The following is a 7,462-nucleotide window of genomic DNA, read 5'->3' on the forward strand; positions in this document are numbered from 1 at the left end:
CCGGCGGCGCGCAGCTTCGCCCCGGCCTCGAGCCCTCGCTTGCTGCTCCCGCCCCGGCACAGCTCCCCCGGCCCAGTACCTGCTGGAAGAGCCCCCTTCCGCCCACTCGCTGCTGCCGCCGGCTGTCTCCTGCCCGCAGCTCCTGCGGGACTGCCCTGCCCGAGGGCCACGCCCTGCCCCTCAGCTCCTGCCCGGGCGCTCACTGCCTCTCCCGCCCAGGCCTCCCCTCCGCTGGCCCTCGCCTGCTCTTCCCGGCCCGGCACTGTCGTGTTCGCCGCCCACGCGGCCCTTCAGGTGTGCTCCCACAGCGCTTACTCACCGATTCCTATCGCGGAGGGGGAGTTTCCCCACTGCCTTGGGACTTAGCCACCTCACCAAAGTTACTCACAGGAGCAGATTTATCTCCAAATAGCTGCTAGTAACTTCTCCTTGACACTTGCTGGACCGTTACACCAGTGAAGTCCCTGCCAAAGCTGCCCTGTGCTCTGCTAGAGGCAAAAGCCTATATGTTTGAGAGGAAAAGTGAATTTTTGATTTTAATTCATTCAGCAACGTCAGTAGGAAGTTCTGGATCAGAAATTTCCCCGCAGGAAGCAAATGTTTTGTGAGACTCAAGGTGCTCTCCTCTTCCTGCTTCTGGTTTCCGATGAAGAACTGGAAGTTATAAAATACCTCAGGAGGCAAATATGAGTGAGAGCAGGGCTGCATTAGTAGGAAAAAGGAAGTATTTCCTCAAGGAAATGCTGTTTACACTCTGAGAGCTTTAACATTTCCAGTCAGTGAAGTTTCGCAAAGTCACCCTCATAGCTCTTGAATTGCAGCCTTTGATGAATTCCCCATCCACCAAGACTGTAGTTTTTCTATGACAATATTTTTTAATTTTAAATTTAATAGCACCATGGACCTGCTGCTAACTAAGGATTTCATGCCTGTCATCATGCAGTGTAACACAGCTACTTGGAGCTCCAGAGCCACTGTAAGGGGAGACCCTTTGCCAAAAGCACAGACTCATAATATTTGAGCTTAACAAAGCATCTCTGTTCATCTCTGCACAGAGCCAGTCACTCTGTACTGGGGTATCACATAGCAGAGTGGCTCTGATTCCTCTTAATGGAGCTCATGAGATTATGTGTGGTCACTATTTTAAGGAAATAACAGTAACCTGGTATGCTTCCAGCAGTACCTGTGTCCTCCTGCAGTTCACATTAAGCGCACATTTCAAGGCATCTCACTGAAATAATTTATGTGATCGAACAGCTGCATTTTCACTGTTCATAGAAGCGCGTTGTTTAACTACTGATAACGTCCCTGTATGCAGCTTGCTGCTATCAGGTTACGTCAGCATTTCCAAGCTCAAGGGGTTTTCATGCTCTTCCAGTCCTGCCTGAGCAGCTCTCCAGCTACTGGAGTTGGCAGTGCTCTAGCACCCAGCCTTTGGAACTGCAGGTTGCCTCTCCAATGAAGGAAATGGCATTAAAAATGGTATTTTTGACAAGGCAGTTAAAGTAAAAATACAGTTTGCAAGACTACCTTCCTTCTTCCTCAACACAGGGCTGTCCTCTGTAATTTGAGGGGGCCTCTTCTCACATCCCTGGGGGAATTTTGATGGTTTATGACACACCTTCCATTCTGCTTTCAGCTGCCTGAAAATTGGGAAGTGTGTTTTACTGAGTACAAAAGTCAGCTGCACATGGTAAGGGATGTGGCCGACCTGATTTTGTACGGAGGGGAAGAACATTATTGTGCCATGATTATTTAGCTGGGATGGGAAACAAACCTCTCCCCTCCCTTAGAAGATTTCTGTCCTAAACAAATCTAGTCTGGAGATCATAGTGCAACCAATTTACCTCTGTTCTTTGCTCCCTAGACCTCTCTGTCAGCTGCAAATACAATCTTCCTTCCTTGCCAGCCTCCTTACAGCATGGAGAGTGCCCCATGCTCTATTCCAGCACTTCCTAATCTTTCTATAACTAAACCTGGCTTGAGGAATCTGGTGATGGTCCCATGCCTTGCTAATGCTTGCTCTCAGCCCCTCTCTCCTCTGTACCCATCCCAAACTGTCATTGCACCACTTGTCCTTACAAGTTCGCGGTGCTCCTGTCTCCTCATGCTGCCACCACCCAGGGCACCACTGGTGCTAAGATCGAGCTAATAAACTGGGCTGGTTTTGGCTGTCTATGCCAAACCACGGCGCTCTCAGTTCCAGAAATGCAAGTCTGAGACACTCAAGTAGCCCTGTGCAGAGCCAGCAGAGGAGAATTTATTAGTCTGGGCTATGCTTCACCTCTCATATCCCCCAGCGAGGCCAGTTTCATCTGTTTTGAACCTCTACACAGCACACTTTTTCACTTGCTGCTTGGGCTGTTTATGCTATTGGATTACAACTTCCTAGTGTTTTTCTCAGTAAAAGAGGAGTAGCTAAAGGAGAAGACTGTAGAAAGTAGCTACAAGCAGGAGTGCAGTCTTTGGGCCTCAAACCTTTAGGAAGTAGACCTGAAACAATAAAACTCCCATGTTCCTGAGTAATTCTTTATGTCTGCAAAAGCTTTCAAAAAGACTAAGACCCTTTTCCTTCACTTTGTGCAAATACTGCAGGGAACAAGGTTTTAAGCAGGAATGCTGTTGAAGGCTGCAGCTTTGCATAAATCAAGTCTGAATTCTCCCTCGTGATCCTTTGCATCAGAAACCTGATCTCACCACTTGTGCACTCTTACTGAATCATGCCAACTTCCATGCTAAAAATCAAACGGTTCAGAGATTGAATCATGTTTGCTGAAATCTTTCAAGCAAAAAGAGTAGAAAACATCATTGCTTGGTAGTTTTTGCCTAGTTTGCAAAAGATTAAATGCAATTAAGGAGTTGATGATTGCAAATAGCTTCCCCAGTTATCCTGAGAATCCTTCAGAGCAAGTGAGTGTCCGATACTATTGCTTGTGAAATATTTTAGTTTCCAAAATGAACATGAAGTGATGTACTTTTGATCAGACTTAAAATCCAGTGTATACTGCAATAGCCAAGTGATGAGCTCAGCTGTCGGGACCTAAAAGCAGGGCATTATCAGGACATGTCCAACACACAGCATACAACGTCTCACAGCCAAACTCCATGTGTAGCCACTAAATGAAGTTTTCTGACAGAGAGGCTTTTTGAGAGAGAAAAGGAATTTTCAATTTAGATTTCAGCGAAATATTGGAGTCTTTTTCAGCTGAAATCTCTAAGTGGTTAATACACCTTCGTTATAAACAACTTCTGCAGCCAGAGGCTTTTACTACCATTAAAGTTTTTTGTAGCAGTAATCTTTATTCCCTGAGGTTTTACTGGGAGAAACATGAAACTGTTTCCTCATCCTCCCTGTCCTCCTCTCAGCTGGAGCCTGGCTTTTTCCATTCCCATCACAGCCTTTGGGTTTAGCAGACACCTTCCCTCCTCTACCACAGATGCTGGGTGGGGTCCACACACTTCATTATAGAAAGCTGCTGTAATTCAGTCTATTATTTTTTGTTTTCTCTTTTCTTTTTTTTTTCAAATGGATGCCTAATGTTATGCTTTCCTGACATAACCCGTTGTAATTCTGTCCACCATCTGAGACTGCAGCCAATTGCCTCCTCCTACAGCACTACAGAACAGCTTTATTGCACAATGTTCAGTATCTTTTGAGGAGGTTGCTAGGATGCCTAGAGGTACAATTGCATGGAGATACTTTGTTGTCTAAATTAGACCCTCTCTTTATCTCATTTAGATTTTGACGTATGGTGAATTTGAAGAGATTTGCTGGATTGTTATGTCTTGCCTTATGCTGTAAGGCAGATTTTCTTTGTATGCACACACATCATGAATACATTCTGAAAATAAATCCAAGGTGAACTCATCCTTTTTGCCCCAGGACACTTGGTCCTGTCTCTCCACAGCCAGTTCCACATCTGTGTGCGCTGCAGCAATTTGGTCTGAGCTATATAGCAGCCTTCAACCTGGAAAATGGCTGCCAGCCCCAAAGTAGCCCAAGGCAAGGTGAGGTTCATGGTGGGATAAGATAACACTGAGGCACCGGGGAGCTGTGCTGGGCCTGGACTGGAGTTTTCAGACCATCAGCTTCAGCCTGGAGTGACAAACAGGAGTGACTGTGGGTGCATGGTTATGCAGGAGCAAGAGGTTCAGTTTCCTCCTCAGGAGGCAATTCTTGCTGTCGCTGCTGTCTAGGAATTCGGGATGATGAATCCAGTAAACTCAGGTGTTATAAACCTTCACATACAATTGACAAAAAGATGAAGCAGAGCCAAGGCATGCACCTTCTAGTGTTTCCCAATTGCACCCTTTTCTTGCCTGGCTTCACTAAAAGCCAGCTGCTCTTAATCCCAACATAGGTTTGGGAGGACATTGTCACACCTGCTGTAAAAAGATAATAAGATTAAATGTTGTTAACATACTGACACCTTCAGATATTTTCTTGGGCTCTTATACCTGCAGGATTGTGGGTAGATGGTGCTGCCTCAGCTTTAAAATGCACATGCTACAAGCAAAAATCAGTTGGCATATAAAATCTGACATTTAGATCCAAACAATTCTAGTAGTTTCCTGTTTGATTTGGTCCTTTAAGAAAATATGTTTAGTGTTTGTCTGGATCCATACAGTTTGCTGTTTGAAAAATGAGTTTTCAGGGTAAAGGGTAAGAGAGAAGGGAAGAACCTTATCTGCTGATGATTTCAGGAAAGAGTTGAAATCTGAGATATCTTTGAGTCCCTGTCTACCTTTCAGTGCAGTAGTTGGACTCAGTTCAATAACAGGGTTTCAAATTGTTCCTAAACCTTCATTGTCAGGGGAAAAAAACAAACCACAACAAAACCAAAACAAAACAGGAAAGACCTGTTTCAGGAAAATTTGTTTTATCACTGAAAAAAGGCTGCATGGAGCACCTGACTCTGAAATATGCTTATTTATTATAAATAATTTCCATGGCGTCACATTAACAAACATAAAAGGTCACGAACTCCTGTATTTGAAGCAAATGTGTTTGACATCTGGGACCTGGCAGAAGTTCCTCCTGTGGGATAGATTGTGCAGAGCTTTGTGGAAGAATAATATTAAGAATGAATTACGAAATATTAGTGTAACCTAGTAAGAAATTATTGTATTTTACAAGCCAGAGACATAAGAGATCTCAGAGAACTATTTTAGCTCATATCATTCAAAAGCACATCAAGGAATGATAGGTGTGACCAGCTAACAGCGAAAAATCTGTGGGGTTTAAGCACTGCAGTTAGAAATGGGTCAGAAAGAGAGGTCCAAATGCAGGCAATCACTTAAATGCAGGTCTGTATTTTCACTACGCCCCCCGCACTATAAAGAGAGCAAGGAGGGAACTGGCAGGGAGCCTCTGTAGCTGGGGAAGCCGAGGGCTGAGGGGGAAGCCAGGCCACCCCTGCACCAGAGGTGGTGGGTCACCAGGGCTGTGAGGAGATGGAAACGATCACTCCTACGGTTCATACCTCTCTCTCTCCTGTCTTACATGGGCTTACCCAGTGTTCAGGTGTCTCCCCAAACACCGTTCTGGCCCCACTTGCCTGTGACATTGGCCAGAAATGCCTCTTTTGGAAGAGGTGATAAGAGGCAGCTCCCCAGGTCCTCCCAGTCTCCTCTGGGCCTGGGTACCTGCCTGCCCAAGCCAAGGGCAGAGCAGGCAGCCAACCCAGGGACAGGAGATATCCAAACACCTGCCCAGCTCCTTTCCTCTCCTCTTTTTTGGGATCTCAGGGCCAGGTGCTGTTGCCCTGCACTGTGTTTTCATGCCATCATCTCTCTGGGGTCTGCTCAGGGCCTCAGAGCTGGCCACCCTCCCAAAAAAGACACAGGCCTGCCTGAGGACAAGCAGATGTTTCTCTCCCCAGGACACAGGGGCCAGCCAGGTGTCACCCGCGCACTGGAGCAAGGGCAACACACAGAAGGTCCATCCTGAAAGGGACTGAGTCAAGAAACAAGCCCAACTTGTGAAGCACAAAGATAATTTATTGTTTACAGTTGTTAAACTCTTCCCCCTTCCTGTTTTCAGGTGAAAGCAAGCTTTTTTTGCCTTGCTTAAAGGGGGAGGAGAGAAAAAAGCCGTCCCAGAAATCGTAACACTTCAAAGCCTGCTGGCCCTGTGGAAATGAGGGAGCAGGGAAGAACACCCTGCGACCAGTTGCTCACAGAAGCTGGAATGCTGTTCTTCCATCTAAAATCACTTGGTTAAAAACAAGAGCACATACTGACCTGGCTGGAGCTTTGGACACATCCCTCAGTGAAAAGCAAGGAGGCAGGAACAGGCCAGTCTGGCTTGATGCTTAAAGCAATTTAAGAAATAGTATAACTAGAAACAGAGGTTACTGGCCCACTCTGCCCTAATTTTAATGCTTTAATCCAGCTGCAGGGTGTTTGGCCTTGTTCCCAGGCATGCACAGCAATGTACAGTGCTCTTAAGGTACACAAAATAAGACAAAGCCAACCTGCCTTCACTTTGCAGGCCTGCCGGCAGCATTGGCTGCTTCTCACCAGTACACCCAGAACCACTGGGAAGTAAGCGTGCTGCGGTCGCAACCCTTGTCGATATCGGTAGGGATTTTAGGGCAGGAATAAGGATTCACTCTCACCCCAAAGCAGGGGATTATGCATATTTAACTCATGTTTGGTAATACACATAAATATCCAGAGAGGAAAGAACACACAGCCTTTCAGAGACTGCTCTGTTGAACAGAATGAAGTGGTTTACTATCTTGGCACACCTTGATCTTATACCCGAGCTGAATGGAGCAAGCGTCAAAAACTTGGATTTTAACAGAAAGTTTAACAGCTGCAAACTGTAGGGTGTTTATTCTCAACAGTATTTTCTTGACAGATTATTTTCAAGAATCATGAGTCAGCAGTAATAATAATAAGTACAAATATTTGTTTGCAGGATACAGTAGCTTTGCCATGTTAATTATCTGAGCTCCCCAAGCCAAAAAGTTTATATATGTATGACTAATGCTGGCCTTCCATGGTGAGCAAACATACACTTGCTTCAAGTATTTTCAGCTGTCACTATTGCTTTAACTCTTAGCTCCATAAGAACTAGATCATATGGTAGCAAGGAATTCAAGGACAAAGGGTTAATCATTTCACTGCAGCATGGGGATTAAGTTCACATTAAAAACACGTGCACTTGTATCCAAGTGACATAATGAAAAATGTGGTGGGAGATGGAAGGTGCACTCATTCAAGCAAGCAAGGATTTATTGAACTAGTTCTTCAAGATCTTAGGAAACCTAACCAAACATTTCTCAGTCGGTGCTCTCTTGGTTAAACTGATGTGATCCCATGACTGACAAGGGTTTTCATTAGCAGGCTGCGTTTTGTTACTGGATTTTAGGGGGCCTTGGCAATCATTCTGTACTGGTATAGCAACTGAACTGTTGTAGAGTCCAGGAAAAAAGGAAATAAGACAGGCTAGAAA

The sequence above is a fragment of the Mesitornis unicolor genome, unplaced genomic scaffold (genome assembly GCF_000695765.1).
Source record: "Mesitornis unicolor isolate BGI_N332 unplaced genomic scaffold, ASM69576v1 scaffold22128, whole genome shotgun sequence".
Taxonomy (NCBI): Eukaryota; Metazoa; Chordata; class Aves; order Mesitornithiformes; family Mesitornithidae; genus Mesitornis; species Mesitornis unicolor.